The following is a 23,328-nucleotide window of genomic DNA, read 5'->3' as shown; positions in this document are numbered from 1 at the left end:
AAATACCTCTCTTGTTAAATCCTCCTGAGGGGATTGCAACTGGAAGGGGCTGCCTGTCACCTCATGTCACCTGCCTGTCACCTGATGGTGCCTTTGACTGACAGAGTGCACCTGCAGTATTGTTGCTTTGATTATTTTTGCTTCCGAGGGACTGACCTCTGACCTTAGCATTAACAGTAGTGTGTTCCCTATCGATAGGACTTCTAAGTTGCAAATGATAACTTATAGATGACCCCAGATCCTTGTTGGGGGTAAGTGGGGAAGCTGTGTTAGCCTAGCCTGGGCTAAGGAAGTCCCTTCTTGTGGTAAATCAGAATTACCAGAGAGTTCACTGGTGGAGGGGGATGGTGGAGGGGGCGACACACAGAAACCAGAGGCAGGGAAGTGATGACACCTGAGCAGGGAGGGCCGGCTTCCCCAGACTCCCTATGTGAGAAGTTGAGAATGTTTCCTGTCATCTGGGGCAAAGCTCAGCATTGATGATGGCGCTCTCACCATCATCCGCTAAGTAAAGCAATTCTTGTCGACTCCCTAAGTATGTCTCAAGATACAGACTGCAATTACCTACATAATGCACGCAGCTTTGTTGCAAAAAAGTCTATAAAGAAGGCCTCTGTTAGATGAATCCCTTCAGTAGGGCCCTTGTTTAAAGCCCATGAAATGCCCAGTCTGTGTCTACCAACTGCATGCCTAGAGAAGGCCGTGACCTCGCACCGACCCGAGGAAGAGAAGCTGGAACTCAGTGACCCAAGTGGAGCAGATGGATGTGGTAGACAGAGAGCCCTGGTGTCCAAAAGAAGTGAGTTTAAAACCTGCTTGGTTCTATTTCTCCAGCAGATAGTGAGAAGATTAAATGAGGAGGTAAAACTCTGGGGGATATGACATTCTCAGAGTGTCCCCCAGCTCTCCCCCTCCACCTCGGAGCCCTACATTGCTATCTTAAATATTTCACATCCAGATCTCAGAACAACCACATAAAGGTAATCGGCAGATACTCTGTTGAGTCAGTGGGGGGCAGACCCAAGTGCCCCAGCGCCTCAGAATGGATCTGCAAAATTATCAGACTGAACTTCCAGTCCCAGCTTAGTGATGACGCGCCCCCCTCTATCCCCCCACCTTCAGGAGTAGACCAGGCCATGGGCACTTCTGTCTTCTAGCTGCTTGAGGGCTGCTGAGAGCTAATGGCATGAACGCTTTTCCTACTTTGTCATGTAGTTCATTGTAAGCCTCTTCCTTTGGGGGTTTGCTGCAAGTGCTTGTCATAGTTGGCTTCCTATTGTTGTGATAAGCACTATGACAGAAGCAACTTGGGGCGAAAGGGTTTGTTCCCTTATACCTTACAGTACATCATGGAGGAACCAGGGCCAGGGCTCAAGGCAGGAAATGCCACAGAAGTCAAGGAAGGGTGCTGCTTATTGCCCCCTCCCCATGGCTTGCTCAGCCTGCCTTATACAACCCAGAGCTTATACAACCTTATACAACCCCAGGGATGGCACCCTCCACAGTGAGCTGGGGCCTCCCATATCAATCGCTAATCAGGAAAATGCCTATAGTCTAATCTGATGGAGGCATTTTCTTAACTGAGGCTTCTTCTTCCCAGATGATCCGAGTTCGTGCCAAGTTGACAGTAAACTACCCAGCCCAGTTGTTGATATTAAGGAAAAGGGTCATCTGTGATAGGATACTGAAGAGACAGATTCTGCCAGGGGGAAAGGCTGGGCTTTGGGAAATCAGCTGACCCAGTAGGACAAGCTTTAGTGCTGGAGGTACCTCCACTGGGTTAGCTTTGTCTGCTGTGTAGACTCGGCTCTGGAGAGACAGAGGTGGAACGCATGGTGCTTCTGTTTGTGGGCACCAAGTAGCCTAAAGAAGAATGAGTGGTCCACAGTCTGAAGGAGATGTCAGGGGTCCCTCAGAATCGCACTGGGGTCTTAGAGGGTAGCCCCACAGCAGAGGCCGATTGGGAGGAGGCCAGTTTATAAGTCAATCAAAGCTTCTTACTCCAATCCTTCCCATGTATCCCTCCCCCCTTCCCACATTGTTCCTTGGTGTATGTGTGTTGGGGCGGGGGGTGGTCTTCCATTCCCTTGAGAGCTGTTGTGAGCTCAGGAGAGAAAGGAAGCTGGCAGAAAAGCAGAACCCTAGAAGACTATGAGAGCCAGCGCTCGAGCTGCGCCTGTCCCCCCGCCCTTCGCCTCTGCCCCAGCTTCTCTTTCGCACAACCTACATTTTTTTGTTTCACTTCAGTATTTAAAAGGCTTGTAATTTGATGGTTTTAATTTGTGGTTATAAATGACCTTTTATTTAGAAAAAAAAAAAGAGGCAGTTGCTTCCGAGAGTGGATGACTCATGCAGCCGTGGGTGACGCTGTGAGTTGCCTCCTTCTGCTGACGGCTACTGCCCGGGTAAGGGGGCTGCGGCCGAAAGGTTGGTCAGGAGACAATTGAGAGCCTCTTGTGGAGGGGATGTAAGTAGGCATACAGCGATGTGAAGCCAGTAGGAGGGCCCAAGAGGGACAGTTGGACAGGAAAAGGATTGAGCCTAACTCGCAAACCCTTTTTCCTCGGCCCCAGAAGAAGGACTTGTACTGGACTGACTGTACAGGAGGACCAGTGGGTGGCATGAGGCAGCCTACCACCAGCAGCAGCGTGTGTGTGGGATCGCCAGATTCAACAGAAGCATACAGGATGCCCAGTTAAATTAGAATTTGAGATACACAGTGAATCATTTTGAAGCTAAGTTTGCCCCGATTATGTCTGAATTCACACTTGGCCTCATGTCTTGATTTTACTTGGTGGTGTTTCTCTTCGACTGTCCACCTAACATTTGGATAGTCCTGTGAGACCTCTTTAGTGAGGAGAAGGCCAGGCGGAAGGCGTTGTGGTTGACAGTCTCTTAGTTGGTGGAAAAGTTAATGTCCCCAGCCTCTGCCTCTCTATGGAGAATGCATCATAGGACCTAACTGCTGGCTTCCGTCTGGTGTTTGACCCAGCTGGCAGAAAGGACCTCCTCAGATGAATGCAGGCTGACAAAGCCTCCTAGAGTTTTCTTCTAGTTAGGTCCAAGGCTTAGAGGCTTGGGAGAAGCATCAGTCACCTGTTCTACCATCTTGGTTTTATAAGGAAGTTGAGGGAGGACTCATGCAGCAGTGGCCAAGGAAGCCTCAAACAGAATCAGGATTTCTTCAGCCCTCGCTGAGTTCTTTCAGTGGTGGTGACTCATTGGATTCTTAGTGACACTCCTGAGAGTCCATATAACAGGAAGAGCTCCTTTGTGGTGACAGCCCTGCTGTGTTAAGTATTTTGTAGGTGGCTGTTGTGTTAAGTACTTCATAGGTAGCTCATTGTTGCTAGGTAACAAAGACTAGGGACTGTAAGGAGTCTTTCTCTGTCCTGCCAGCCAGCTCCCAAACAATGACATGGAGACTTCTTAATTATAAAAGCTCTGTCTTAGCTCCTGCTTGTTTCTAACTAGCTCTTATAACCCATTTTTTTTAATGAATGCTAACACATGGTATGTGGCTTTTGTCTCTCCTCTGGCATGTCCTGCTTCCTCTGTGTCTAGCTGGCGACTCCCCCTTTCTTCTCCTCAGAACTTTTGCTGTCCAGAAGTCCCACGTATAGCTCCTGCCTAGCTGTTGGCCATTTGGCTTTTTATTAAACCAATTACAGTGACAGGCCTTTACACAGTGTTATCAGATATCTCACAACAAGGGGCCGGAAGTTGAAGTGGTTATCACTCGTGACAGTGGGTGTAATATGGGACGTGTTCATGTATGTTTCCGAAACCTAGACGCTCAGTGACGTGAAAGTGAAACTTGAGAGTCTGCTTCCCTTCTGGGTCACCAAACACATCCAGTGGCTCTGCAGTGCAGTCTCAAATCCCACACGGGACAGAAAGCTGACGGAGCCTGTCGTTCTGTGGAGCTGGGAAGAAAAGAACCCCTCGGGGGTAGAGTGGCCGCCGTGGCTCTTTCCAGAAGGTTTGACCCTCTGGAATGTGAGTTTTTGTGCCTAAACACATGTGGTTGAGATCTAAAGAGTCTGTTGCCTCTGTATTCTGTATTCTCGGGCCTGTGATGTCTCTTCTTGGACTTTTAATGCCACAGGAATGAAATGTTCTTTTAAAGTTTATGTGGTTTACTTTAGCAGCTTTTGACATAAACTGTAGATTTGAGGATGAGAAGGTCCCAGTGAGACCAGTCACCATATCCACACTGCAGTGTGCATTCAGGAGCTCAGCTTGTGGGAAACTATTTAGAGGGGGGAAAGGTCGCTCGTGGGAAAGATGATCTTTTTTTGCCTTTTTTTTTTTTGTGTGGTTTGTCCCACTCCTAACTTGATATATGTTTTCTGGTGTTTCCTTAGAAAGTAAATATCCAATATCGATGCAGTGCTCTTTGGGAAGACGGAATTCTGTGTGTATCTGTCTTTCGTGGTTTTTGTCTTTGGCTAATCCTACATTTAGACCGGTGACTACAGAAATTTAAATTATCCTTGGCATGTTGCTTCGTTATTATTGCAGGAGTGATACTAACATTGGACAGGGACACCCCAGTGTTGAGGGTCTTCGAGTGTCCTTCATCTCTGGGGTTTTGTTCCACACCTGCCCCAGTTATCAGTGTTTTAAAACATTACGGTCGTCCATGACAGCTGTTCTCAACCTGTGGGCCGTGACTCCCACTGGGGTCGCATGCCAGGTATTTACAGTTCATAACAGTATTGAAATTACAGTTATGAAGTAGCAACAAAAATAATTTTTATGATTGGGGATCCCCACAACACAAGGGGTCACAGCCTTAGGACAGCTGAGAACCACTGTTCCATGACCTTAGCAACACATGACTTCCCTTTCCAGACTGGAGAAGATAAAACCGACTATGAAACCACACTGAGGATATGATGGGGGAAACTGGCTGGGGTCCTAAAGACTGCGTAGTTTATAATCCTTAATTACAAATGCTTCCAATGGAGCCCAGATAGCACAGATAATTGAATGACAGTTTTCATAGGTACTGAGAATCACTTGAATTAGAAAATCCTAAAAACATGAATTGGCCAAAAAGATTGCTCCAAGAAATGAAACAGTAGCCTATGCTCAAACATTTTAGTGGAAGCGGTTATTTTGGTACTCCAAGGTAGATGATTCTGGGAACAGTTTTGCTGGAGAGAGTTGGAGTAGAAGCAGAGGTAAGTGATTCCTTCTGTTTTAGAAGACCTTCATCGGGCTTCTGGTTACCTGGTACGAGACTGCCATTTCCTTGCTAGCGAAAGCATGTATGATTGAGAAACCTAAGAGTTTTACTGAAACCGTCCGAAGAGATGGCTCAGCGGTTAAGAGTTTTACTCAGCGCCAACTGCAAGTCCATCTTGGTATGCAGTAGTTAGTCTTGCCTTTTTACCTGCCAAGTTGGCTGCAGACACTTTGAGCCTTGAGACGTGGTCAGTGTTGGCCTCGTCTCTTGTTTTCACTTGCACAGAATGTCTAACCTGAGCTCCCCCAGGGCCCAGCAGTTCCGTGCTGGGGATGGTAACTAAAGCCCGGGCAGAGCCTCTGCCGAGTGTCTGCTGCAGGAAGGCTGTCTGCAGAACATGCACAGATTCCTAGCGGCAGCGGAAGTGAGAGGAAGTCGACACTGTTAAGAGGTGCACACGCCAGGCTGTGTTTTTGTCACCATCTCAGACACACTGTTTCCTCGTTCATCCTGGGGCACTGGAGACACCCGGACTCACTGATAATTCAGAGCAAATGGTGTGTTCCCAGGCGCCTCTGCGGCTGGCGTGGAACATTTCTGCAGCCAACATGTTTTTTTTTTCTATAAATACTTGTTCAGCTAAACTATACTCCGTGAGAATTGTCATTTGTTCTGCTCCAAGTTGAGGAGAGACAATTCGACCTGTGTAGAAGAGGGTTAAAAGCCAAGTTTGCAGAAATGCCAGGCACAGATGCATTGTCCCACTGTACGATAGCCTGCTCATTGGGGGACCTGCTGCATCATCCTTTCAGCTGAAATCCCTACTTTTGTCTTGATATTTTTGGAAGTAGATAGATGGTATTAACTTCTGCTCTGGTGGTGGTGGTGGGGGGAATGGAGCAGTATGGTGACAGATTTGGAAAACGCGACTGCAGTCGGTACTGTTGTGGTCAATAGTGAATTCCTCCCGCAGCTGGCTCGGTTTTCTGTGTCGCCTCCTCCTCCCTTCATCTCCTTTGTTGTCCCTTTGTTAAGGTGTGTTTCTGCCTCCTGCTCTACTCCCTGAGTGATGCTGAGGACCTGGGTGCAGAGCCAGCTGGCTGGAAAGCTTGCTCCCTCCCTGTCTTTCCTACCCTTTGCCTCGTTTTCAACCCTGCCGGGGTGATGTCTCATTACTTGAAAGAAAATTAAAAAACATTTTACATTGCTTAATACAGATCACTAATTGAAGCTCTCCTAAACCCAAGGAATTTATTCTTTCATTGATGTGTGCATCACTCCTATTAACATTAATAAAGTTGTTTAGAATCAAAGAGCTGGCAGAAACCCATAATAGAGATCCATCTTGATCCTGCTGCACACAAAGTGACTCATACCCACAGGGCATCAACGAGCATTTTAAAGATAATTTTTACAACTCCCTTTTAAAAAGTGGAGCAGTTACTGAATTTATCCTAGCATGCTCATCATGCCTCTCAGAATTGGGCTTGACTGTTGCCATGGATGTAGTGCGCCCCGCCCAGGGTACAAATTGCAAGCTCTGTCCATTTCGCCTGCGGCTGCTGTGCCTACTCATTTGCACTGGGGAGCTGGAGTTCAGGAGGCTCAGACAAAAAGGATGTAGGGGCGGAGGAAGACGGCAGGCTGACCTCCATAGCCATCTCTGTCCATTCATCTCAACATCCACAGCCACCATTAGTTACTCGTGTGGCATCATGAAGCACAGGCAGGAGGATAGGGCTTCGGCTTCTCATTGCTGTGGAGCTTTCCAGTTCCTAGTCCTTACTGGAGCAGAGGGAGCACAAAGAATCTGAGCTTGTGAAAATAGGTCCTTAACTTCTGCCTCAACTACCAGGACCAGGGGTTAAGGTGGCCTCCCTGCCAGGGTCTGGGCATTTGCCCACTTGTGCGCATACACTCAGTGAGCAGAATCAGCTTCCTCACAGAGCATCACGGGCAAGTCTCTGTCCTCCTCTACCATACCCTGCCCAGCTTCTCTCCTCTACCTGTCTGTAGCAGGGAATTGATGGATATAAATGTTCCTGCTAATTAGAAGATGAACTGGGCTGGGGAGAGCAACAGGTGCTGTCTGGGAGGCAGAGGCAGGTAGATGTCTTGAGTTGGAGGCCAGCCTGGTCTGCAATAGTGAATTCTAGGCCAACAAAGCAAACAAACAAAAAAAAATGTTGCTTTAAAAAAAAAATCTTAAAAGGTGGGCGGGAAAGCTGGGAGTCCTTCTCAGAGCTTAAAGTGCCAGCCAGAGTTGGGTTGGTCCCCAGCTGACTGCATCAGAATTATGCCAGTCTCCTGCTGCAGCCCCAGAGCTGCCCTGAGAATGGGGGTGCACTTTCCTTCAGCTTTGAAATCCCTTCCTTTCCTTATCTGTTCAAGGAAATGAGTTTTCCTATGATTGCTAATCTGAATATATAGAAGAAAAAAAGTATGTAACTCTCTCTTTTAACCACCTTAGCCTCATTTCCAGGCTCTTAAAGAGTAAATGTAAATTTCCCAAGGAAGGAAGCAACATTGCCTATCTCCGTGTGGAATCCATTGAGCACTGGAAAGGTAAAAACAAGCCCGGAATACTTTGCATTTATCCTGCACCACAGTGCTTCAAACTGGGTCAGAATTATCCTTGTTTTACAAATGAGGCAGCTGGAAGGAGAGAAATGAAGCCAGCCTCTCTGGGGCCACATGTCCCGGCTGTGTCAGAGCCTCCTGAGGATTGCTACCCAGCTCCGCCCCTCCCTGCATCCTGCTGAGAGCTGGTGCAGAGGACCAGTGGCAGCCCTGTGGCTCATTTGTTCCCAGAGACCTGATTCGACCTTCTGGTACCTACCTCACAGGGTGCCTGGAGCACAGCCAGCACGGTGTATTTGTTAAATGAATATGTTGTCACTGCCGAAGAATTCATTATAATCACCCATCGCACCCTGGTGATGGCTTTTGCCACCTTTGAATCTATTTTGAAACCTCTTTGCAAGTGAATTTAGAAATATGTATTAGGGCTGGTGAGGTGGCTCAGCCTGGCAAAAGCACTTGAAAATCCTGGCAACCTGAGTTTGTTCCCCAGAACCCACGTGGTAGAAGGAGAGAACTGACTCCCACATAAGTTGTCTTCTGATCTACACACAAACACACCATGGCACACATGCACCACCAAACACATAGTAAAAATGAAATAACAGTATTTCACACCCAAGGTAGTGCTGAAATTGATTGACGGCCAAGCTCCTCACAAGTCCCAGGTGACCAGTAGAAGTGGAGCAGTAAGGTAGAGAGGCATAGCTTCTCTTGGATGTAAACTTCTAGAATAAAATTTTAAAATGTTCTTGGCTTTACAGTCTTCAGTGTAGGCAAGGTGGTAAGCTACAAAGAAATGAAAATATTTCTTAGTCACACCCATATCAAGATAACAGTGTTATGGTGTCGTTATTTCCTGTGTGTATGCTTTGATCATCTTTCTTCCATTTCATATTCTAATTTTCTAATATGATTAAAGTGCTATGATGTTTTCTGTTATGTGAATAGACTATGTAACCACGCACTATACTCTTACTGTGCTGTTAAGAATTCTTATAGTTAATATTGTAAGTAGCATCGTTGTAAATGTTCTGGCATCAGAGAATTTGCTTCTCTGGTTACTTCGTGATGCAAGAACAGGCTTGAGTAAATAAAAACACAAACGTTTGATACATAAAAATATTCTAAGTGAAAATTTAGAAGAAAAACACTTTTATCCTTCATAAAGTAAAAATAAGTTGGGGAAGTACTTCGGCCGCTTACTAGCAAGGCCCTGGGACCAACTCGCAGTGCCACAAAAATTAATTTACCAGAAATTTCTTATCTCCCTTCTTCCATTCTGTGTAATGTCTGCAATTTCATTGGCCTGTGTCTTCAACACATATGAATTTTGCTTGTCACCAGTCTTACTTATAGTATGATTGTAACCTACATGGTAAAGTCCTGTTTCCAAGGGTTTTCTCACCCATGTGATTGCCATGATGCCTGCGTTTCTATCTGTTTTGTTTGCTGTTGTATCCATGATTCTCTGGCCAAGGTCTGACACACAGTGCCCGCTCAGTCAGTACTTACTGGGTGTATGAGTAAAAAACATATTCTCTCCGCTTCCTCCCCTCTCTATTCCTTCCCATCCTTCCTCCCATCTTCCCTCCTCCCCTTTGTTCCACTATGCACTACCAGACGTGCAGTTATTCCTTTATATTGGCAATACGTGCACCCGTCCTATTGGCAATGCGTGCACCAATCCTGTTGGCAATGTGTGCACCAATCCTATTGGCAATGCGTGCACCAATCCTGTTGGCAATGCGTGCACCCGTCCTATTGGCAATGCATGCACCAATCCTATTGGCAATGCGTGCACCAATCCTATTGACAGTACGTGCACCCGTCCTATTGGCAATACGTGCACCCGTCCTATTGGCATTACTTGCACCAGTTCAAAGGAGAGTTTATAGTAGTGGAGAGCGTACCCCAAACACCTGACCAATGGGAACATCAAGACCTAGGTTTGCAGCTCTCCACAAATTTATAATCTAACCTTGAGCAACTTAATTTATTTCTTCCGGCTCCCATTTTTTACTTGCAAACCAGTGCTAGAGCCCATGCATCTGATAGGCTTAGACTGAAGCCCAGCACAGAACCTGGCAAGTAATAAATATTCAGTAAATAGTAGCTGTTTTCTCTTATTCATTCTCAGCAGCAACCTGTTCTGAACCTTGAGCTATGACCCATGTCCCGGGGCCACAGAGATTAATTCATGATGAGAAGCTGTGTAGGCTTTGAGGCAAATGCACCCAGCTTATTCTCCTTGTGCTTTATTGTCGTTGTCAGCTGAAGCCATGAGCTGCGACTCTTCAAGGAGGATTGCTGTGAGGACATGTACCAACGTGCCTCAGCTAATTCACTATGGCCTCCAGCTAGACCCAATGACAGCATCTCTGATAGTGATTTTGTTCCATGTATGTGCTTATGTATGTACTTCTCTCCCTCGAGCAAGGTGTTCTCCAGTTTTAAATGTTCTAGTAGCACAGAACTTAATACTTTGTCCTCTTAGGTGTCTGTCACATGCACGTATGGCTGGAGACCATTTTCCTCTGAGCAGTCCCGTGGATGTGCGTCCCTAGCTATATCCTTGAATTTTTGTCTTTTATTTAATTCAAGAAATGGTAGGTGTAACTATTGAATTTTATAGTTTGCTTCCCACGGGTTGAAAGACAGCTCTAGCGGGTTGTGTCTCTTACCTGGATGGGGGATCGACACCTGCTTTAGGGTTTGCTTTTGATTTGTCACAGAGATGGTTTCAGAGGCACGGGGCGCTGATGAGCTGGGCAGCCTTCTGCAAACTTAGCGATTTTTTTAGCTCAGGACCCGCACACGTTTTCTGCAAAGGCCAGATTATAAATATTTCCATCTCTGTGGGCCATACGGACTCCTCGGAGACAGCTCTGCTATTGTCATTTGAAAGCAGCCCCAGACAAAACACAAGCAAACGGGCGTGGCGATGTGCCAATACGTTTTCTTTTATCGACGCTGAAATTTGAGTTTCTTTTCTTTTCCAGCCATTTAAAAATGTCAAAACCCATTCTTAATTCATGGGCCATCCAAAATCAAATCAGACCTTCCCACAGCTGTGGCTTGTGACTCCCTTGCATAGCGGCAGGACTCAGTCTTCCAACTGAAAGGCTCTTAAAGGAACTGGCCTGGGTGGTTTTGCTCTGTCCATATAACTCTGAACTGATTACTGCATTTGATTTCTGTCATTCATCTCCATTTTCAGAATTCATGATAAAAACAAATTGCTTGAGAAGCTCATGCTATTCTTCTATCAAGAGAACTTCGGCTAAGGACTGGGGGATAGGGTTGAACTTACAATACCGTCGTCCACCAGAAAGCTTACGCAAGAGCTTGAGGCGAGAGGTGCTCCTCTTTGGGGTAGCAGCTTGAGGTGGGAGGTGCTCCTCTTTGGGGTGACAGCTTGAGGTGAGAAACGCTTCTCTTTGACAGAACTTGAGGTGGGAGGTGCTTCTTTTTGGGGTGACAGAGCTTGAGGCGAGAGATGCTCCTCTTTGGGGAGCTGATGTTTAGGAAAGTGGGGTGAGTTGGAGGTGCACAGATCTCTACACTGTGGGTGGGGAGAGCAGAGCATCTCTGGGACCACTCTCAAAGCACACACGGTATGTGGGGTCCGTGGGATAGAGCCATTGTGTGTGTCTCACTTCCTCTGCAGATGGCCCTCATTCTTAGGGTGCTGGCCTAGTTATGGGAATGAACCTCTCCTCCAAAAGGTTCTAGAAAAGAACTGTCCGCAAGGGCCAGCCTGTTTGGCCTCCTACACACCAGGATCTCCGGGACTATGTGTGATGATAGCCGGTTGACTATCAGATGACCAGAAGACTGAGATCAGGGTATCCCCAAAGCAGAGGGCCTCCTCTCCCTCTCCCTGGAGGTCAGCCAGCACTGCCCCCTTGGAGATGTTTCACCCATCCATGCTCTGTGGTGGAGGCAGGAATGGGCCGGTCTCTGCTGTGGTTCTCGCCAGGGTCTTCTATGCACCTGAAGATGGAAATGCTTTTTTTTTTTTTTTTTTTTTAAGATTTTTCCCTTCTAGGATGTTGCAAGCTATAAACCAAGGTTCCAGAAAAACATTTTTTGATGTATATGAAGTTGGCCTTGAATAGCCAAATTTTTACTTAAAACTCAATTAAGATAAAGACAGACTAGTGGGTGTTACTGTACTGAAACTGCCTGCTGCATGCCGTCCTAATATAACAATCTAAAATGTCTTTACCGTGATAGTCATCTTAAGTGAATAAAACGCGCAGTTTAATGAAATGGCACTTTGAAGCTTTTAGCACTGTAAATCTTCAGCTCATCTTATCTTGTTTAAATTAATTTTCAGTATTCCTCGGCTTTCCCGTGCTCAGGAGAGCTCTGTTTTGTTTCTGATTTCTTTGGGCTAGCGCCAAGAGTTCTAGGAGTTTTAATGGAAGTTTTGTGTTCTTGCGTGAGAAATGCAGAGAGTAGGTAAGTGCAGGGCTGGTGGATTTTCCAGGGGAGCTCAGCCCTTGTTAGCAACAGCCGGATGAGAGAGAAGTCACTGAGAGGCTGCCAACTTCTAGGCCCCTCTAGTCTCTAGCAGGGAACTCCACCAAGTGTAGTCAGCAACGGCACTTTTAAACCTCAAAGGTTGGTTTTTATCTATTAGAAGTTTTATATGAATAAAACATGCCTCTGCTTTCATGCTGCTGTGTGACCGGGTTGTATATGACTGTATCAGAATCCATTCAGCGCTTCTGTAGTTGTTTTAAGTTGTTTCCAGAGTGCCTCAGAGGACAGACATATTTGATACTGTGTAGGATGTACCCCTGGGGGTCAGATCCTAAGTCTGAGGAGATGCCCTTCCCTGTGTGAGCACACTCACCTGCACTGGATGAGAAGTCCCCATGAACACACCCATTTCCTCACCAGCCTTCCCGGTGTCTGTCCTGGTTAGCTTAGCCAGTCTGACCAGAACAGGCTGGTGTAGTCCATTGTGATTTGGGTTTTCTTTGGTCATTAAATTAAAACATTTTAAGTATGCATTGGCTATTTCCTGATTTTCCTTCTCGGCTCTTTACCTATTTCCTTCTGGATTGTCTGCAGTGTATCTGCCAGACATGTGCTATAATGGCCTCTTCCTCCTTTCCTTTTGATTCTATTGAAGTCATTTCATGATGTCGCAATTTTACTATAATTACAATTGAGGTATTTTTCCTTGGTTAGTGCATTTTTTTTTGTTCAGATTTAAAAATCTTTACCTGCTGGTGAATGTGAAGGTGTTCAATGAGTTGTTTCCTTTTCTTTGGCTGTTTTTAATCCTACCATCTATCTATAATTTTTCTGCAGAGTTGTCTTCTAGGTGCTGATATTTTGTGCATTTGCTTCCTGGGGCTGCAGTAACAAGCATAACAAAACCCGGGCCTTGAGGCAGCAGACGGGAGTCCTCTCAGAAAGGTCATCTAGAGGCCAGAAGTTCAAACCTGAGGTGTGAGCCGGGCAGTGCCTCCTGAAGCTTGGTGGGGAGAGCCCTCTGCTTGCTGCTGGGGGAGACTGGCAGGTCTTCCTTGATCCCTCTCCTTGGGTTCCTGCTGCAGCGCTTGGATCTTGGTCTCCCTTAGTACATGGCCTTCCCTGGGGGTCTCTTTGGGTCCATTTCCTTCTTATTTAAGGCACTAAATAAATAAATTAACCTTCCACTGGGTCTATTCTATATAACATCTCTACATCTTCAGCCATCTTGTTTCCAAGTAGGGTCACATTGTGAGGTCCTTGGATGTCAGGATTTCCCAGCATATCTTTTGGGGAGAGTCAACTTAATACCTTCAGTGAACCCAGCACCGTGCACTCTGTCTGTTTTAGACTGTTTTATTTTGTTGGTCTATTTGAATGTGCATGTACAAATGACTGTTTGTCCATGTCCAAATAACCACTGTTATTCTATGGTGAATCTCCATATCTGATCAAGTCTTGTTTTCTTCTTCAGGATTTTTCTTTCTTTTGATCCTTTGAATTTCCTGATAATTTCTGTTTATTGATTCATTACAGAAAAAAAGTATCAGCTGTTTTTTTTTATTTAAAATTAAATTAAAGGTTCAGTTTGTGAGAGAATGGATGTGTAAAGAGCCCTGAGATTTCCACGTTCTGTAATCCTTCAGTCCTCCTTCTTGTTCAGAGAGCTCCTCCCCAGTGGGCCCAAGCTCCTCCCCGCTGGTCCCAAGCTCCTCCCCACTAGGCCCAAGCTTCTCCCCCACTGGTCCCAAGTTCCTTCCATCTGGTCCCAAGCTCCTCCCCCATTGGACCCAAGCTCCTCCCCCACTGGTCCCAAGCTTCTCCCCTCTGGTCCCAAGCTTTTCCCCACTGGGCCATCTCTGTAGTCCTGGTAATAGGTTGTCTTTCGATGAAGATTTGTTAAAAGCAAAGAAGGAAAGAGGGAAAGCTTCTGCTTTGTATTCATGCCATTAAGGGTCCCCCCCCCCCAAGTTTACTAAACTTAACAGGGCCAAGATTTAAATTAATCTCATTGATTCCAGAGCTGGGTAAATAAAACAAGTACTTCAGACATTCTGTTTTTTTATGGGAGGTTTGTTGGTTTAAAATGTGACCTCTTCTGGGATGGTTAAAACAAGCTCTTAGTAAAGAAGTTAGCACAATGTTGGATAATCAATGCTGTAACTGAGAACCTTAACATGGGCTATAAGAGACACTGGGCTAAGCTTTGGGTATTGGATCAGGTGGAAAACTAGATCTCTAGTTGTCAGTACCCTTGGCCTGGAGATGGTTCTGTGGGAAAACTGATCTGTTCCACTATTTAGTTATGAGAATTAGTATAAGCGTTGAAAGTGTGTGTGTGTGTGTGTGTGTGTGTGTGTGTGTGTGTGTTCTGGGTCTGTGAGAGACATACTGGGTCCTGGTACTAAAAAGAAAATTTAAAATTATAAGATTTTTTTAAACATTCCATCTACTCTCAATCCTGATATGGTCACCACCCACACCCCAGGTTCTGCGTTATTTGCTGTTACCTCCATTCTGAGCTGCTTGTGAAATCACGCAGACGTGCCTTCCTCAGCCATCCCTGGAGCCACCCCGGTGTCTCTTCAGGGGAGCTAGGGGACATGCTCAGCAGGTGCAGGTGCATCAGAGCAGTGCGGTGTGTCTAATCCTGACTAGATTGCGCATCCTAGACATAGCTTGACCTAAAAGGGCAGCTCAGAAACAATTCGCGTTTGCTATAAAACAGGATTTGCTTCGTTTTCTTGCTCTACCTGCTGCCTGATGTGCTTTCAGGACTGGCAAGAAAGATGGGGTGATTGCACACATACATTTTATTCTAACGAGTTTTAGAGACTCAGAATCCACCCCACGCTAGACAGGTAATCCAGTTCCAGTGACTTTTACTTCGTTTATGTCTAACCCTAAATGAGTGCAGTACCCTTGATCTATAGATTTCACTATAGTAATAAGAAGAATATGAAATTATGTCGATATTTTTTATTGCTCGGGCTTCGCTGGAGGTTCTGATGGTGGGAGCAGCACTCCCTTGGCTCAGCCACTCCTTGCACAACAGCCATGCCTGAGTGCAGTGAACCCCCAACCTGTGTTTCTCCAGTCTGACTTCTCAGTCTCAGGAATCTGGTTTGGTGATGTCTAGCTCACAGTGAGCCTCTGCCGTCTCCTCCTGGTACTTGCATTAAAAGGAGCATCCAGCTTTTATAGTTTGACCCTCATATCCCCTTAGTCTGCGGTCAGTACTTCCTTCCTGCTGGCCTAGCGCCCCATGCTCTTCTCCTCTCTCTTCCTCCTCCTCCTCCTCCTCTCTCTGCTGTTTACTCCCACTCCAAAAAATCATAAAGCAACCCTCCACAGCCCTGCTTGAGTTCGTACAGCTTGTTGGAGGAAAGCCAGAATTGACAGGAGGGTTAGCTGGCAGGGTCAGTGAGTCCTTCCCAAAACACCCCGTTAATCGCGCCACCCTCACCCAGGAGGAGGAGGAAGTGTACAGTCAGTCAGTGGGCTTGCTTCCCTGGAGAACCATCCTGGTCCTGGCAGTGGGTGCGGCTTTGTCTGTGTGCTTGCTGCTTGTTTAGTGTATTATTCAATCGTTTGGAGCTCGGATTTTTCGGACAATTTAGTTGTAGCACTTCAGAGACGATTGTAGCTGGGGGGAGTCAGGGCTGAGTGTGAAATCCCTTGTTATTGTGCACATAAGCCGCCAGCCTTTACTTCACGCTACACATAAACAGCAGCAGCCAGAGGAGAGCCGAGAAAAGAAAGGGACAGGAATGCACCCCACCTCCCTCTCAGCCCTTCTCTTTGCTTTTAAGAACAGAGCTTGTGTTTAACCTTGTAAATAATAGGTGGCTGGGGTTTTTTGTTTGTTTGTTTGGTTGGTTGTGTTTTACTTACTGTTTTTGTTTTATCTTGAGATTTTTCTAGCGATGCCACAGGCCCAGCAGTTCCTGGATTGATGTGGTTTAGTGACCCTGTGGGACAAAGTCTGGATTCCAGCTGTTCCCCTTACCCTAGAACAGACAGCAGCTTCCCATGTCATATCCATTCCTTAACTTTTGGGGGGAAAGCACCCCACTGTAAGAGACACCCCTTGTTACACGCATGAGACCCACTGATTCATTCAAACAGTCAACAAGTACTTTTGAATGCTTGCTACACATTAAGTTCCCTTGCGAGCTTGTCATATGCGTTTGCACTAGTGTCGAGCTGGTTAGCCAGAGCACTGTCTCAGCGGCCTGGGTAACGCTCCTTTTTCTCCTATTCTCCAGTTAGAAGACTTCTTGCTTGTAAGCTTCTTGGCCACAGTGAATGTGGTTTCTCATTTCCAAAGCTTGGTCCAGGCTGTAAGTCCTTCCCAGATGACACCTAGTTGGGACCTGTGCAGTCTGTGCCCAGATATTAATATACGTCAGTAAGGTGGATGAAGAGATGCCAGAGCTAGGAAGTAACCTGAGCTCCTATGAGACATCATCGGTCCAGGGAGGCCTTTGGTTCCTCGTTCAGCAGATGCTGTGATTCCATGCCAGCTACTGTACAAGCTCTGTGAACAGAACAGTGGCCAAGAGAGTTCCTTCCCTGCGGCTAAAGGTAGCTCACGAGCCAGGACCAAGAATGGGAGCGATGTAGTTTGAAATTCATTGCATGGGATGCTGTTGGGAACTGGGGAAGCTGGAAGTGGAAAGGAGGGCAGGAAAGAGAAAGCAAAAGGGGGCTGAGGGGGAAAGAGCTTGTGAGGGAGAAGCTGGGGAGACATTCTGTGAGGTAGTCAGCATGCTCACTTCCTGACAGAAAATTCATTCTCATCAGGTCACCGTGACAACCCCAGCACCAATACAAACCCAGAATAGCCCTCTTCCCCAGTGTGGCTAACAAGCTAGGACACCAAAGATGTCCGTTGAGACGTTGCCATTCTCCACAACTACACGTAACACCTACATGTGAATCAAAATTATATTAAAGCCGCATGTGGTTCTGAGTAACGGCCGGTCTATTTGCTTTTCTCAGAGAAGTCTTCACAGAGAAGCAGGGACATGTAAAGGGGCATACATGCCTGCACATGTTACTGCCCCTCAGATCTTCTCCAGACCAGATCGCCGGTCCCAGTTCCACAAGTCATTGGAGCAGATCTAGAACCAGACTCTGAGAGCCCCAGGCTCTTCTCTATTTACCCTCAGTAATTACACACCCTCCCTTCTGGAGGCCCAGGCTGAGCAATTAGTCCCCCATTGTCTTTGCAGGAAATGACATCCGTGTGACTGCTTGGGAAGGCAACTGTTGACCACTCTGGTTAAGATAATTTGGAAAGTGTTCAGCATTTCCTCTGGAAGATTGAGTCCAGCTGACTTGGAAATGCGCAGATGAAACGGTCATCATAACCAGAGCACCACTGGGTCGGTTCCCTGAACAAAAGGAGCCTCTCAAGAGCTGCTCTGCTCTCCTCGGAGTGTGAGGAGCTCAGCCTTGCTATCCTCTCCCTCTCACAACATTGATTTGGGACCAATTCCTTAAAACGTTTTGCAGAGCTAACACTCGCCGACCCCACTCAGGGAGACCTAAAAACTGAGGAATGCATTGGGAAATCAGGTGTTGCAGTCCTAAACTCTGCTTTCCAGCGTTTTCCTCGTCTCCAGTGGCTACAGCAAAAGAGCCACGGAAATCTCAGACTTTGCACACACACATCAGTGGGCAATACAGAGATTCTCTCAGAAGAGTGAGCTGTTCCTAGCAAAACATTCTTGTCTCATCGGCCTGTATTGGGGCCATGTTTATTTTTGACCCAGTCACTGACAAGAGTCTGGGGGTCCCTTGAGTCAGGGCCTCTCCAACCTTAGTATACACATCCATCACCTGGGGAAGCTTGTTTGAGTGAAGCCTGAGGGCTGACACTCCTGGATGTGTCCACGTGATGCTCATGTCAGAGGGTTGGAGTCCTCTAAGGCTCTAGGCCATTCAGATGCCCACCCCCAAGGAGATTGTTGTCCCCTGCTCTTGAGGCTCCGTGGCTCATAAAGGACATATAAGGGCTACATTAGGAAGAAGAAAGAATAACCCAGTATTGATGAGAACTATATTGGCAATACCTGTTCACAGTGTGTATTGAAAATGTTGCCTTTAACTCAGAAGTCATACACGGCCTGTGGAGTATCTTAGAAACAGAAAGTACACAGGGCTACCCACTACTGTGTGAGAGTACCCATAAGAACAGTATTATTCCTTTATAACTACGCACACATTGCAGTTCAAGAAGCGGAAGGTACAGTAGTCAAATCACCTGTTTGTCATCCTTCAGTTAACTTCTACTGGTAACTAAGATCATATATCCCAATCCTAATGAAATGGAAATAGATGTGCTTAAGTATAAAGAGGGTTATGTGCCAAGTCCACCCATTCCTAACAGTAGAAGCTCGTCAGCCTAGGAGTTACTGGAGAAGAACACACTCCTAAGAATCACTTGACATGATGTTAGGTGTGAAAAATTCTGCCAGTGGTAAATTTCTGCCAAAACAGTGGTCACTGTGCCCTGATTGCTGGTTTTCAGCAGAGAAAATCATTATGTCTCCCTCATTTTTTTTTGTTTGTTTGTTTTTGGCAAAAGATTCTCTTAGGAAAGAGGATAATATGGATAGTCTTGTCTGTCATGAGTGATCATCACAGATGCTGTGGGGCTTGGAATGAAGCATGTGGCCAGATGTTGAATACACCTTCCTGGGGTGGTCACCAGGGTTGCCATCTCTGGCCTCCTATTCAGGGACATCACTCCTGGGGCCATGGGGAAAGTGTGTGGGATTTCACCTTTTCATCTGCTTGGTCTCCCTGCCCCAGCACCACAGCTTCACGTCTGTGTGGTTGGCAGGAAGTCAGATCTTGGTCCAGTTTCCAGTAGATGCCAAGTGGTGCTAACTGGCCTTACCAGCATAGTTTCACCATTCTTTCCTGGGCAAGACTCAGGGAGGTGAAGAGAGTCCTGCCTGCTCTGGACCAGCTGACAGAAGTTGCCGGACTTGATGCTCCACAAAGCCCAGGGTTGTACTTGTCTCTGGGCATCTAGGGTGTTACATCTCAGTTATGAACAGCTGGTCTGTTCCCAGAGACCTGTCCGTCAGCAACGCAGATGAAGCACCCACTCTAAGGGAAGGGAACATTTTGTTGCCTAACCTCAGTCATTCGTAATCTAAATATAGAATGCTGAGATGTCCATCTACATATTTAGGGCCTCACAGGCTGCCAAAGAGAGGCGTGGTAATTTTAATATTAACCAGGCTTATACAATCAGTGTACTTAATCACTGATTGATCCAGACACTACTGATGAGTGCCTCCCTTCTCGGGCTGGTGGTAGGGGAGAACATTATTTTTTTTTAAAAAAAAGAATACAGAGTTAAATGCTTAAATGTTAAAATGCTTAGAACTTAAAATATAAGTCTTATATCAAAATACAATTTAAAAAACCAGAAAAACAAAACTTTAAGGTAATGCCAAATTAGGAAAATCAAGACAGCGAAAGATAATGAGAGTTAGGGGGAAGGCTTAAAGCCGGTGTTCTGGGACTGAGGACATGGCTGGAATTCAAGGGTTATTCCTCGTTTTCCTTAACCTCGAACTGAAATCCAGAGTTTCTCTTTATTATGGAATAGTTGTAGCTCTGTATAGAATAGCGTATGAATAGAAAGTTTTTATGTTATATTACAATCACGAAATATAATTTTCCATTTAAGGATACTTAAAAATGGCATTTAGTTTTTGCAGAAAAACGTTTAAATACTGAAGGAAATCCATCTCAATTTTGTTAAGTTATTTTGAAACCGTCTCAGTATGTAACTTGGAAATATTTTGATAACTGAATAGGGATGCATTTTGTGGCTTAAATTCTTTGCATTTCATATGCTAATTTCAAACACTTAAAGACATTCCAGAAAAACAAACAAGCAGTAACAACAATAAAAATTCCATCTAGAACTCTGAAAAAATTCTGTAGACTGAGGTAGTCCAGAAAGGCAAAGAGCTCCTGCCCAGGAAAATACCTGGGCCTCTTACTAGTAGGGGTGGAACAAAAGGGACCAGGAGAGGCACAGGCCTGGTATAGGACCAGCAGCAGCAGGCTGCTTCCCTACAGGTTGAAAGCATGTGGGAATAAAGCAGGGACAAGTATGTAAGCTCCTGGATAAATGCGGGTGATAGGGATGGGAGGCGGGTTTTCTGAGGAAAAGTGTTTGGAGAAGCGCTTTGCAGGCAGAGTTGGCGTAGGGGGCTGTGGGGTGGGGGAGACTGGGCATGGGTTTTCTGCAATCCAGCATGATGCAGACTGGATAGAGTGTCCAGAGAGAAGGAAGAAAAGTGAGTCCCAGCCTCGGTGTGGGCTCAGCAGCAGGGCTGGGGCCTGGTGTGCAGCAGAGGTGAGAAGCCACGTTAGGTCTCAGGCTGGGGCAACAGGAGCATGTATGTGGGCCAGGCTTCCATTCACTGGGCACTTACTATGTGTCTGCTGCTGTCCTAAGCCTCTCTGCGTCCCGAATGTGACACTGTGAGGTTGGTCACCATAATTCCCGTTTTACAGCTAGCCAGATAAGATCCACTGAAGAGAGAAAGGTAGCCTGGGACCTCCCAGAAGAAGGCAAGGAATTGGCTCTAGGGGAAAACGGTAGAGTTTAATCTTAGGTATTTCCCCAGTGTTCTCTTACCTTTGGTTGTCGTAAAGGATGGGAAATTCCTGTATTTGTAAGTGCAGTTTCTCATTGATTCAGTTGTTCACAGATTTTTTTTTTCTTACTAGTGTGTGCTGAGATAATCTGTAAATTGGTTTCATTTTCCTGTGCACGGCAAAGGGGCAGCTGGTAGGGAGTGTGCTGCTACAGGAATGGGTGCCCCGCCCGGTGAGGGGGGGCCCGGGTGAGGAGGCAGAGAATGCACACGGGGCAGCTTAAAGTGGATTGTGACTAAGGTGTTCATTTGCATTGTCTTTTCAGAGCCGGTCCTACCCGTGGTTTAGAAGACATGTGGTGTATATAAAGTTTGCGATAGTTGGTGGAAATTTGGGTAAGTGTTGTCATGTTTATTTCTTATGCATCTAGTTATAAAATGGTGTCAATGAGGGGAAGCCACTGCTCTTCTCCGCATACCTTTCGGATCTGCACAGAACTTCAAATGAAAGTTTTTAATTAAATGTGGCACTGAGTTTTTCTTGTTAAAGCTAATGTTATTAAGTGATACAGGATTTTCTAAAAATCAACTAAGTCTAGATTTGGGAAAGTTCAGATGCACAACCCAGGACACCCTTGGCAATTGTTTATGTTCTAAGCCAGCCATGTAATAGGAGCAATCAAGTCCAGAAGCAGAGGGTTTGCAATGGCCTGCATGTTGTAATGAGAGAGGAATGGGAAATGGGAGGAAGTGAGCCGCACAGCTTCCTGGGAGCTCGCCCCAGGCTGGAGCAGTAGCTTGACCTCCCTGTTGGTGGCGGCACTCTGCGCCTACTGGTTGTTTTATAGCCTCTGGGATTCTTCTGCCAGCCAAGGCTGTTAGTATCCCCTCCTCCACGGGACTGCTGTGGAAATACGTGAGCTGAGAAGTGCTGGGCTTAGTAGGTGCTCTACAGCAGCCATGCTGCATGACAGAGCCCCTTGTTCGGGGACCACATTGCCACTGAAGCTAAGTCACTCGCAAGGTGTGTGTCTTCAGCAGAAAGACTTGCAGGATGGGTTGATTATGCACATGTGTGATTTCACGGGGCACCACAGCCACTTCTCCATCGTTTGCTTCATAGTGAGCTGGGGGACCCCTGTGACCTGGGCCTCCTTCCGGAACCCCAGGAAGCTATCTATTCTCAGACAAGCACAGCTAACTTGGCTTCCCTTCCTGCCACCTTGCAACCGAGTGAGGTGACATTGTTGGAGCTTTTGGTTAAAGGATGATACTGTTTTCATTCACTTTAGTCAGAAGTGATGGCAGTGAGGGCAATGGTACTCTTGGTTTGTATAGGCTTTTGTTTCCAAACCTCCTTTTTTTATTTTACTCCACCCCAATAGTTATGTAGTTTCATAGAGACCCAAGAATTTGGTTTTGGGGGAGAATCAGCCATGTCAGCTGCAGAGGAGTGCTGATGTTAAGGTCACATATGTCTGTTTTATGAATCAAGGACATGAACATGACCTCAGGAGGTCTCTATGATAATCTCTAAAAAGCCACAGAGTCTCTTCAACAAAATCTCTAACCAGGGGATACAGGTCCTCTCGGGGATAAGAAACTAGCGTGTGGCAAGGCAGCTTGCTGATACGTATGACATGAGACAGAAGGGAGTAGGCCTGGTTTCTCCAGCACGCTACAGAAGGACTGATTATTACAATATAGGATATACTTCAAAACAACTAGGAAAAGAACATAAGTGTTCCAAGCATAGAGAAGTGTTTACATTTGAGGAACTGGGAATGCTCATTCCATTTGGTCATTAGACACTGTATGCATGCATTAAATCATTGTACTGAACCCATTTTTGTCTTAATGAAACATAAAATAATAAGCAATTAGGAACACAAGGAAATTGTTTGAGAAGAGTGATCATTACTGTTCCATATCTTAATTGTGGTGGTATTTATGCAACTGTAGGCTTTTGTGAAAGCCCACAGAACTGCACAGTAGAGAGAGAGAGAGAGAGAGAGAGAGAGAGAGAGAGAGAGAGAGAGAGAATTTTGTTGTGTGTGAATAAAGAACAGAAAGAATGAGCTCTTATACAGAGGACAGTTAGCTTGCTGAAAAGGATGGGATGAGGGAGAGTGGAAAGGAAAACAGCCTGCTCCTGACATCAGACTGTTTGTGGGACAGGGACTTGGTTAAGTCCCTTCCTGCCACCACAGTACCTGACACACCAAAGGATGTGATGAGCATTTAAATATTCATTGAGCTCCCTGCTGCTCTTAGTGTCTAGGTCGGTCACCTCACTGTCCCTCACCCTGGTCCACCAAGTCCATATGCTCTTCCTCTGCCCCCCTTTCTCTGGGACTAACCTGACCATCTCCCCTTTACATCCGTGTCCTCTAATGTCCTGTCCACACCCCACCCTATCCTGGAAGC

General features: G+C 46.2%; 1 protein-coding gene across 5 annotated transcripts in view; it reads left to right on the top strand.

Annotated features, from left to right (window-relative positions):
• The window catches only part of Fyn (FYN proto-oncogene, Src family tyrosine kinase), a 211,453-nt gene that overhangs the window by 78,426 nt on the left and 109,699 nt on the right, over window positions 1–23,328 (top strand). For all 5 annotated transcript variants that reach the window (XM_050138048.1, XM_050138050.1, XM_050138045.1 and 2 more), the window contains one exon: window positions 21,228–21,297. The gene's annotated coding sequence lies outside the window, so the exon portion shown is untranslated. The remainder of the gene's footprint in view (window positions 1–21,227; window positions 21,298–23,328) is intronic.

This window comes from Alexandromys fortis, unplaced genomic scaffold (genome assembly GCF_014885135.2).
Source record: "Alexandromys fortis isolate MF-2015 unplaced genomic scaffold, M_Fortis_MF-2015_v1.1 scaffold_14, whole genome shotgun sequence".
Classification (NCBI taxonomy): domain Eukaryota; kingdom Metazoa; phylum Chordata; class Mammalia; order Rodentia; family Cricetidae; genus Alexandromys; species Alexandromys fortis.
Note: the sequence above shows the minus strand (reverse complement) of the source record. Positions and strands in the feature narration are given on the sequence as shown.